The sequence below is a fragment of the Cryptomeria japonica genome, chromosome 8, assembly GCF_030272615.1.
Source record: "Cryptomeria japonica chromosome 8, Sugi_1.0, whole genome shotgun sequence".
Lineage (NCBI taxonomy): Eukaryota > Viridiplantae > Streptophyta > Pinopsida > Cupressales > Cupressaceae > Cryptomeria > Cryptomeria japonica.
The window spans coordinates 655,033,429-655,045,688 of record NC_081412.1 but is presented as its reverse complement, the minus strand read 5'-3'; the positions used below and the strand labels follow the sequence as shown (position 1 = coordinate 655,045,688).

At 34.6% G+C, this 12,260-nt stretch overlaps 1 pseudogene; it reads left to right on the top strand.

Moving 5' to 3' along the window:
- Positions 1–1,466: 1,466 nt before the first annotated feature.
- On the top strand, positions 1,467–11,326 carry LOC131052004 (fructose-bisphosphate aldolase, cytoplasmic isozyme 1-like; annotated as a pseudogene).
- The last annotated feature ends 934 nt before the right edge of the window (positions 11,327–12,260 follow it).

The window sequence follows — 12,260 nt, the reverse complement described above, 5'->3', positions numbered from 1 at the left end:
ATCTTCTTCACATATTTCCATGTGCATTCTCATCTGTCTCCCATAAGTTGAATATTTTTCATGAGCTTAAGCTATATCACTTCAACCATATGAATACGAAATTGATTGAATCCAAGCTAGCTTACGTTCTATGATATCTACTTTATCAAGACCTTCTATCATGAGAAAAACTTCATCACTTACGACTTGCTTATTGTAAGTGTTACCTATGCTCAACTTTGATACTTGAAAAGATTATTTTGGATTTTCCTTTAAGATCTTGACAACATCTTTTCTCCTCTTCATAATGAGCCCATAGATCTTCCAATTACTATGTTAGGGGATTATGCTATCTAGTCATTTAAGAGTATTATTGCTTTTTGTAGTTCATTTTGTTTCATTTATGAAAAATAATAATTCAATTATTTATGTTAATTAGATTAGATTATTTTAAGATTAATGAGAAAGTACTTTACATTTTTAGCCTTTTTTTATATTAAAACAAAAATTATGAAATTGATGTTTCAATACCTCTAGGAGAAGCAAAATTGCTAGGGTAGTGTATTGACCATGAACAACATTCCATTCAATTGTCTCCTATTCACTGTTTACTAGTATGAACTCAAAAATACAAGAAGACCTATGCTATCACTTTGCCCTCTCACTAGGACTCTCTAATGCACAAGATAACATATCTTTGTCGAGCTCACCTCTCAAAATAGATAGAAGATTCAAGATCCTAGATAAAAAACTTCTTTAAAGTTCTTTCTCACCTCTAGACCATCTTTATACATATGTAAATTTTATATTATATTATCTTAGCCATAATTAAACATGAATTTGATTAGTAAACCTTTCACAAAATAAAACTTTTTTAATAACTTCGAAATTTTAATTATCTTTAATCCCCACAAATATGTAATCATCCAAATATCGGTGTTCTCCTCCCCCCCCCCAAGAAAAGGAATATTGGTTTTCAAAATTTAGCCGTTCAAAATTTCAAACGTTCAAATACCCAATGGATGTGCTATGATGAGCTGGTTTTCAACAGTTAAAAACAAAAGCAATTGATTGATGATAGGCTGTACAAAATTTTGAACAACGTTGGAGTGCGTGATGATTGACGTGAGGAGCCAATTTCCCTCTTGTTGTCATGAAAGTTTGTGGATTGTGTAATAAATTTAAAACTGGTAAAAGGAAAAGCCTGGGCTTCGTTGTTTGGAATATCTGTTTTGCTTAGAGGATGCATATTTTTAGGATTTGGGCATCGAGGTTTAACACCGAAAATTTGCAAAGATTTGAGGTTAATTTGTAATTGGGGCAGGGCAACAAGGGTGACTGATTCAGCAATCTGCAAAGTTGTTGGTCTTTTTACCTCAAAGGACTATTGAGGAGAGTTGGGAGATTACAACAGACACATACACGTTGTGGGTGATGATGAATCAGATTTTGTTATAGTACAAGGTCTGATTGTTTCAAACCCAGTAATGTCGGAAGTCATTATGCAGGGAAGCATTGGAAAAACAAAAAGGTTTCCTTCTAATGCATTGCATAAGAAAGTGAAACCTTCCAATACTTCTGTCGTGTCTGGTTACGCTAGATTTGTGTTTGTAGATGATGCCCAGACGACTAGACGAGTATTTCATGATTCTCTAATTGAGGGAATCAAAATTTCTGGAGGTGGATTTGTTGTTTTGTCTCATGTGATTGTGTTATTTTGATGTGCTCACGTCTGTTGATTTTTGAAAAGAAGTTTTAGTTGATAGCACTTTTTAATTTTCTGGGCTCTTTAATGGATATTGAATTTGCAGATTTCTGGAAAGAAGAAATCTTCAATTCTGAAATTACAATTGCTGGGGTTGTAGCCACTTTGTAGCTTTGGTTCGGTGAGAATAGTCAAATATGGAGAAAAAAGGTATGGGTAGTAATTAAATTTTCCTTATAAGGTTCTTCATCTGCTTTTGCCAAAAACATTATTGTAATTACCCAGTAATTTTGCTCCTGAGAAAATGTTGTACGAAATTTGGATTTGATTTTCTATTGGGATTTTTCAGTTGCTAATTTTTTCTTACATGAGTGTCTATGGTTTTGCAATGCTGGTTTGTCTTCCCTGGTAATAGAAGGTCAATCTTAAACCCCACACATTAAGCAACATATTAAGTTGAGAGAATGTCAGTCAATTCTGAGTGTTTAACACTTCTAAACCTAGAAGTCAAAGCTTAATGTGTGTGATTTAAGCCATCCGATAATAAAACTCTTTGCAATTTTTGAATGATTTGAGATAATTTGTTAAAATTTTAGCATTCAATATATTTTTCAATCTAGAGTATACTGGTGTCTTCCATTACCATTTACTGCCCTCAAATATGACTTCTTATCATGTTGCTCATCCTCCACTTAAATATATTTTTCAATCTAGAATATACTTCAAGAATTTGCAGTGTAATGATAAATCCCCGTAGATAGATTTGAATTTAAGGTTGTAATAGTATGCAATAATGGAGGAATTCTATCACTATTTAAAAGAGAGATGTTCAATTTTAATAGACTTCATTGTGCTTATTTCTATGTTAAAACTTATCATATTTATACATTCCTTTATACTCTATCCGAGTTTTATTTTCCTTTTCCATTGCATTGCCACCTGACACATATATTCTGTTTTAAGCAATTACAGTTCCCTCCCACGTTCAGTTTGTTGGGAGGCGGTTAAGTCTTTTTAGGATTCGTTAACATGCTATTTTTTGATGCACACCAGTTTCTGAGCCTACAGGTTAGTCTTCAAAGAAATAATATACTCTGTTCAGACTTAGTTTATGAAGATAAAAGGGAAAGCAAGAACGGATTCAAGAAGGCAAATTATGAACCAGTCTGTCAATATCTCCAATACACCATAAGAACTTATATTCTATTTATTCTTAGGAAAATATTTAGTGGATTTTCATACAAATTTTATCCAGTTTTCCATTAGTTCTTCTGTCATCTGCGTGCCTTTTTCCTTACTCCCTATTCTATTCATCTACCAAAAAACTCTTCCCCGAAAAACCCCTAAAATTATCTCTAAGTACCTATTGTACAGCTCTCCCAGCCAGCACAGTTGTTCAGTCCTATTGTTATTCTTCCATCTAAAAATAGAAAAGGCATGACAATTGTTTGACAGCAATAGAACTAATTCAAAAATACCAATAACAATCCCAAAAAACCTAAGTCAATTTAACTGACGGGTAATAGGGAATATAAATGTAAGGAGAAAGCTCCGCATCATCCTCCTTTCCTCATAAAATCTGAACTTCCTAGTTTTGGAGTGGTTCGACTGAACTTCAGCAAATCGGCTTCTTATGATCCACGAGTTGTAAGACTCCAAGACTCCAAGACTCCGTCAGTCCTTCCCATTTAACAAAATACAGTTTATAAGATTTGGACTGTGTTGCCATTAGTTAGTATCCAACACTCATTCCGCATGCTCTTTGTTCTTCTTTGACAAATGCTTGATCCAACGATCATCTTCCTTCTCTTTCTGTTCATCTTCCGCCTGGTCATTATTCACTTTAGTTGTAAATGAGTATAAATCAGCAACATTAAAGGTAGGGCTGATATCCAGGTCTTCAAGTAAATTGATTTGGTAAGCAATCTCATTTATCTTCTTCATAATTTTGCATGGCCCAATCTTCTTGGGGATACTTTTCCTTGTCCAAATGTACCATGACCATGTCTCTTTGGAGGATTTTCCTTCTTCGATGCAAATCTGCACTCTTATACTGCTTGTTCATGCGCTGCAATTTGAGCCTAACTTCTTGATGTATTTCTTGGATATTTTCCACAAAATCAGTAGCTTCTCGACTATTATGTAGGTTTACTCGAAGGTCAACTAGATCTACAATTCCTTTAGGATTTGTGCCATAAACAATTTGAAATGCACACTTACTTGTAGACCTACTTATGCTGGAATTATAGGAAAATTTCGTTTGGGGTAGCACCAAATCCCATTTTCTAGGACTGTTACAACTAAACTCTTCAATAGATTGCCTAGACTCCTATTCTCCGCCTTAGTTTGGCCATCGGTTTGAGGGTGGTATGCCGAATTGTATTGTAACTTGCTGTTCACACTTTTCCACAAGAATCTCCAAAAGTGGCTTAAAAATTTGTTGTCCCTGTCACTCGTTATGGTTTTGAGAATGCCATACAACCTAACAATTTCCGTAAAGAACAAATCTGTCACTTGACTTGCATCTTTTGTGAAAAAGATGTAGAATACAACCTCATAGAATCCAGTGAATCCCTATATGCAAATAACCCATCACAACAATGGAAGATCCATAAAACACAAAGATTGCTTTGAAAACCTAGAGCAAAAGAATGCAATAATGATAATCAAATAAAACAATTACAAAAGGGATCAATCCTTATAAAAGGAGATCATTTGAACCTAAAAAGAAAAACCCTAAAAGCAATTAATAATTAATAATAAATTAATTATTAATATTCTTAAGTTTAACTTCTTAAATTTAGCTTGAGTGAAATAGAGAAAAGGTGAATTAATTATTAAATCAATATGATTTAATTAATCAAGTAAACTAATACTTTACTCTAACATTTTGTCTTCTTACAAGACATAAAATGACCATTTTAGAAAAACGATTCACTACCACAAAAATTAAATCATGACCTCTTTGAGTTTGAGGCAGCCCCAAGACAAAATTCATTGAAATATTAGTCCATGATTCCCTTGGCATAGGTAAGGGTATATATAGACCTGGATTTTGACACCCCCTTTTGCTATTTGACACATTCTCCAAACAGCAACAAATTTGTTCCCCCCAATTTCCTAGACTCCTATTCACCATCTTAGTTTGGCCATTAGTTTGGGGGTGGTATGTTGAATTGAATTGTAACTTGCTGTTCACTTTTTTCCATAAGAATCTCCACAAGTGGCTTAAAAATTTGTTGTCCCTGTCACTGGTTATGGTTTTAGGAATGCCATACAACCTAACAATTTCCCCAAAGAACAAATCTGCCAGTTGCATATTTTGTTTTCACAAGTTATAAAATGGTCATTTTAGAAAAAATGATCCGCCACCACAAGAATTAAATCATGACCTCTTTGAGCTTGAGGAAGCCCCAAGACAAAATCCATTGAAATATCAATTCATGATTCCCTTAGCATAGGTAAGGGCATATATGGACCTGGATTTTGAAATCCCCCTTTGCTATTTGACACATTCTACAAGCAACAACAAACTTGTTTACATGTCTCCTCATGTTAGGCCAAAATAACTTCTCACTCACTAATCCAAAAGTCTTATCTCTTCCAAATTTTCCATTCAATCCACCTAAGTGCATCTCTCTCACAATATTTTCTCTTCTTGATCCAAGTGGAATGCAAAGCTAAGATATTTTAAACAAAAATCCATCAATCAATAAGAAGTCTTCAAAGGAATAAATACATGTATGGTCATGAACACTTAGAATTGCATAGATGTTGTCAAAATATGGATCATTAGCATATTCACCCTTCATTTCTTCAAAACCAACCAGCCCATGACTCATTAGAACCAATAAATGACATCTTCTGCTTAGAGATTAGCCACTACATTGGTTTCGCCACTCCTATGCTTACAATAAATTTGTAGGCCTTCAAGAATGAAGCCCAATTGGCATGCTTGTGGGATGGTTTACCCTATGAATTTATGTATTTTAAGGCTTGATTTTCGATCATCAAAATGAAATCCCAATGTAGAAAGAAGATAGTGTCTCAATATTTCACTACTTGTACCATAGCATAGAATTGCTTATCATAGCTAGTATACTTCTTTTTAGCTTCATTTAGTTTCTCAATGAAAAAGCCACAAGCTTACCATCTTGGCTTAACACTCCCCCAATAGGTATGCCTAAAGCATCACAATCCATTGTAAAAAGTTTCTCAAAATCAGACAAAACAGGAATAGGTGCTTTAATAACCTTCCTTTTGAGTTGTTCAAAGCTCACATCAAATGCTCTTATCCAAGTAAAAACCTTTCCTTTTGTGCAATCTGTTGTTGGTTCACTTACGCCATTGAAATTCGTAATGAATCTTTTATATAAATTGAACAACCTGTGGAATCTTTTCACCTCAATAATACTTTGAGTAGCAGGCTACTCAAGAATAGCCTTAACTTTTTTTGGACCCATACTAAGATAACACTATCCAAAAGTAACAAATTATCTTTGCAAAATTCACTCTTTTCAGGATTCATAAACAATCTCTCACTCTAAGTATGTAAGCACTTTTCTCAAATGTTCTACATAGTCGTCTTTATTTTTACAGAAAATCAAGATATCATCAAAATAAACTATGATAAACTTGCCAATGTGCAAGCTAAATACCTTGTTCATTGTTCGCATGAAGGTAGCTAGGGCATTCGACAATCAGAAGGGCATCACTTGACACTCAAATAACCCATCTTTTGTTTTAAAGGCATTCTTCCACTCATTGTCTTCACGAATCTGAATCTAATGGTATCCACTTCTCAGGTCAATCTTGGAGAATACCTTGGCACTTAACAAGCAATCTAATAGTTGAAGAGTGCCATGTTTGTGCTGAGGAAGCACGTCTAGGTTGGATTAAATCGCGTTTAGGTTATTGAAACACCTCTATGTGAAATAAAATCGCGTTTATGTCTTAGAAGGCCAAAATTGACAGTTTTGTGATGAACATATGTTGTCAATTGGATAAGTTGTTGAGAGGACTCACTCAAACAGGTGCCCTAGGAAAGACAAATTGAAAGTTAGGCTAAAATCGACAACTATGTGATAGACATGCATCGCCAATTGGATAAGCTGCTGAGAGGATTCACTCAATAGGTGCCCTAGGAAAGACAAACTGAAAGTTAGACTAGAATCGACAACTATGTGATAGACTGCATCGCCAACTGGATAAGTTGCTGAGAGGATTCACTCAATAGATGCCCTTAAGTAGGTAGGTTTGCTAAGCTGAATATAGGACAAGCCATCAAATTGTACCCCCAAGGTGCTTACAACAAGTTGAAGCTTAGGAAGATTAGACCTTGCAGAATCATAAAGAAGATAGATGACAATGCCTACCAAACTGACTTGCCAGAGGACTTAGACATTAATCCTATCTTTAATGTGGCTGAGCTTTATTCAGTCAGCTGGAACTAGTGATGTTCAAGTGGTAGATGAACAAAATGAGAAGGGAAATGACAGCTGGACCAGGCACTTACCAAAGAAGAAGAGGGGAGCAGATTGCACAAGTATCAGATACCAAATTGTTGGTTATCGCTATATTTTGTTAAATGGAAAGGCTTTCTGGATTCTTAGAACTCTTGGGTCACAAAAGTTGATTTGCTTAAATATAGTCAAATTGCTCCACCCTATGAACCAGAACCAGAAGAACCAAGAAATCCTAATTGTTTTTTAGATAAGGAAAGGATGATGCGGAGCATTTTACAGTCACCTTCCACATTCAGTTAGTTGGGAGGTGGTTCAGTCTTTTAGGACCATCAACATTATATTTGTAGACTTCTGTTTTGTAGTTATCTCTTTACTTGTCTTCAGTTGACAGCTATCTTTAATTGGCTTTTAATTGAGTTAGTTTGGGAGGCAGTTCATAGGTTTTTAGGTAACAGTCAAAAGGAATAAATAAAGGAGGAGTTAGATTTGCGAATGGGAATGTAGAATACACAGAACAGGGGATAGAATACACAGAACAGGGGATAGAATACACAGAACAGGGGATACAGATCTGATTGGAGTTAAGTAAGATTACACATCACTGTGTTGTTTGATATTTTCTGAGAATAAATGATGTTATAATATTTTGTTGTAAATTTTCATATATGGATAGAATGTTTGTCATCCCGTCTGAAATTCTGTCTTTGTTTTCAGTTATATCTTTCATGAGTTAGATCAGAATCAGATGTTTTCCTTTTGAGGTTTAATTTGCAGGTTCAGAAATTGGTCTGCATCATTAACCGGTAAGTCTAGACAGCAAAAACTTGAAATATGACATCTAAAAGCAATCCTCAATGGGTACTCTTCCACATAGTGATAGCATTTATATTTTCTAGATTATGACTTGACATTCTAAGTTTATTTGCAATAGTAGCCATATTAACTTCTTGTCAACGAGACTGTAGGTCAATTTCCTACTTTTATCTCCAGTCAGATAACTTTTTAGGCATAGTGTCATAATAAGCTTAAAACATTAATGTTTCATATTATATGTTTTTGCACGATAACTATTTGAAAGTTTCAATGCCTATCCTTGAGCCACAGTGCTTTCCATGTCATTTTTTTTTTGGTGATCAGGATCTTCTTTGCAGGGGACTAGTTTTTTTCAATGTTAATGCAATGATGGAGTGAATTGCCTGCTATGGTATTTTTCTGCCATTTTTGTTTTTGACATTTTAGTAATTTCAGGCTTACTTCGTTTTCTTAATGTGAATAACTCATGACCATTCTCAGTCGATATGAAAGTAGATTTACAAATGAAATTATGCTTGAATTTGCATTTCCGAAGCTGATTGGCTTAACATTCTTTCTTTATAATTGAGGATTTTTCTACAATAAGATATTCCAGGATTCCTTCATTTCAGATTTGCTATGCTACGTGCAGAAATATTTACAAGAGTTCAATTTAATTTAAGATTTACTTGGGTAAAGGAACAATTTATTGCTTCATTAATCTCTTCATTGAAATACTTTTACTCACAAAGAAACCTTTCAATTGCTGGAAGGAAGAAACTCTCTTTCCAGAAGTATTCCACAGTATTTTTCTTGGCATAATATTTGACCTTTGCATCTTGAATTCCTTCACAAGTTAAAAACCATTTGATAAAAGCCATGAATTCTGAATCTTGAACTTCTCCTTGATTGCCGATTTTACATTTTTTTCCATCAATAACACTCTTTTGGGTCTGCTCTGTTGAATGCTCTCTTATTAATTCAATTGCATGGAATATGATAAGAAATTTTATTTGCTCTGTCTTTTCTGCTGCTTCCTCCCTTCCTCGTAGTTTGTCCTTTGTATTCTTATTGCAATGAAACGAAGCAGGATGCTTTGTGTATGACAATCAAGACCCAGATTTGATCTTCTGGTTACCGTATCATATCTACAAGGTTGGAGGTAATCTTATTGTTGACAGCTAAGATACTGCATTGTATAGAATATTTGTGAAATATAATAGAATTTTTACGTGATCTGTATATAATTTTAGGATTTCTGTGCCAATAATCCATTGGTTCATATAATTTGCCAGCTAAGTTAATATTTCTGCAGCCAAACTCAGATTTTGACTCGGCATCATAGTAACTATGGATTAGCATTCGAGCCCCGAAATTATAAGCTCGAATTTTAGTTAACAACTAGTTGGTGTTGCTTTTTTCATTACTTTGTGTATTAAAATAGCACGCAAAATGCTCAGTTTAAGTGTTTCGTTTTTTTCATTGAACATAGCATGGACGGGAAATATACGAAAAACCAGAGTCCAAGTAGTGTTCATTGGGTTAAAGGGTTTAGTTTTGTTAAGTGTTCTGAATTCCCCTTTAGTAAATAATATATTCTTATTTGATAGGATACAGGAAGGAACTCAAAGTTTTTGACTTTCGTCCAATATAATATGAGTAGAAAAAATTCACGACATTTATTTTGAACTCAACTAAGAAACAAGTTTCGCCCTTTGGTCAGGAACACATACCCAGAAGTACGAAGTTTTGAGTTGCATAATTAATGTTCTGAATGTTACATTATTCTTTACAGGAATCCCTGACAACTTTAGCTTTTTAGTTACCATTATTTGTCGAATTCCCTGACTGAAATAACATTTCTTCTTTTCATAATGTAGAGGAGCTCATTCCAACTGCCAAGTAGATTTCTTCGCAGACAGGGTATCCTTGCAGCAGATCAGTGTACTGACACCATTAGCAAACGTCTGGCAAGCATAATTGTTGAGAATGTAGAGGCCAATCATCAGGCAATTCAAGAATTACACTTCACTGCTCGAGGTGCTCTTATGCTATTTAAGTGGAGTTACACTTTTTGAAAAACTCATTACCAGAAAATAACAAGGAGCAAGCGCTTTGTTGAAGTACTACAGGAAGGTAGAGTAGTACCTGGTATAAAAGTGTATTAAGGGAACAGTTGCTTAGGATGTTACGAAAGGGGAAACAACAACACAGGGACATACTGGGCTTGCAGCAAGATGTCAGCAGGATTACAAAGCTGGGGCAAGGTTTGTTAAGTGGAGCGCAGTGCTAAAAAATGGTCCAACAGAGTGCTCATTGGTTAGCCTGCTATGCAATAATTTGCCAAGAGAATGCCCTGGTTCCAATTATAGAATCCGAGGTTTTAACTGATGGACCACATGATGTCAAAGTTGCATGGACACAGGATACAAATACAGATACAGTATCAGATGTGGATACGGCTAGATACGAAATTCATAAAAAATACATACACATATTTAACACAATTTTCTAAGTTATTAGAGGAGATTTTCATTACTTAAAAAGCAATATAGACACATAATTGCTACATAAATAATTATAAGTTGATTTAACAATTTACAATATGCGAAAATAGTAGAATTGCATTGGAAAATAACCCCAAAAAATGGTTCACTGAAAAAAGCATTTCATTTGTCTTTCTCATTTGATATAGGTTTTGTTTATACCATTTTTTTTCAAAAATGCATGAATGAAGTTTTTAAAATTAATTTTAAGAAGATTTACGCCAAATTGTAAAAAATCAAATCACATAATATCCATCATGGTTGGAAAATCAAGATTTTCTAGGCACACGTGGGTACAATATCTGACATGTATCCGAGCCATATCAGATACGTATCTGTTTCGGATATGGGGATACGCATGCCTAGGGAAGGGCAAAGGAGTATCTGGCTACTCTGCATGATATATTAAAAAAGTGTTATGTTATTGAAAGAGATATTGCAACTTGCTATAAAGCTTTGAATAATCATCGTGTCCTATGGAGTGCACTGTGCTGAAGCCCAGCATTGTAAGTCCTGGTTTCAATGGTCCCAAGGTCCCTCCTGAGGTAATAGCTGGGTACACTGTTACACTAATGATATTGCAGAGGACTGTTCCTGTTACAGTTCCTGGATTTTTTCTTCTCTGAAGATCAAAGAGAAGAAGAAGCCGTCAACAACTTGAATGCAATGAATAAACAGAATGCAATCAAGCCATGGACATTGTCATTTTCCTTCGAGCTAGCACTGCAACAGAGTATCCTTGAGACATGGCCTGGGGAGAGGAGAATCTGCAAGCTGCACAAAGGCATATCTTGTTTGTGGCAAGGCCAATTTTGAATCATACTGGGCAAATATGGTGATGATTTTGGTCGGTCTCTGAAGTCCTTCATTTTAAGGATTACAAATATTGATCTTGTAGTGATTTGACTGTGCAACACCTGCTAATATTAGCTGTCGTTTTCTCCATCAAGCTGCCAACTACATGTTGACATAATTAAGTAAAATCACAGCAATCTATTATGGAAGTTTTTTTACTTAGGAGTTAATTGCAAGTATTAGGTAAGTAGGTAATATGAAGTTTGAATAGTTTAGAGTCTAGACCAAATACATTTGAATAGTTAATTGCAATCACTTTTTGCTACCTTCAACATTTGCATTCTGTTGGTTAAGGAATCAGAAAAAATTGTTCTTCAAAGGCATACAGACTTTTAAACTTGTCAATCTTTATATTTGCATTATATGCATCAGATGTATTTGGGCAAATGCACAGAGCCAAAAAGTAACTTTGACCGTATTTTTCTACTCTCTAGTCCAAAGATTTTGAGAAATAGCTTTAGTTTTAATGTTTGGGATAGGGCTAAGAGTTTGATTTTTGAACAAGCACTTGGAAAGCAACAATATCACAATGACTTGAATCAACGATTGCTGCAGGTTTAATTTTCTAAACGTTTGAATTCAATTCCTTTCTTCCCCACTGTTTTAAATGTTTATACTCATTAGATGAGTAGCTAGGAATGTAAATTTTACTTGTTGCTTAGATAGAATTCCATATGATAACTTGATATGTATAGATCAGAGCATTACCAGTTTATTAAGCTTGGTGCAATACTTATAGTAAGGCCATACACACAGAATTCTTTTAAGATACACCCAAAATTTTATGATATAGAAACAATGTTATTTGTTATAAGTAGGAGAAAACAATGAACCCAATATTAGGACAATACGTTCATCAATAGTGTGGTAGGCTAAGCAAAACATAAGTGAAAGAAAGAGTAGTGTTAGAACACCTAA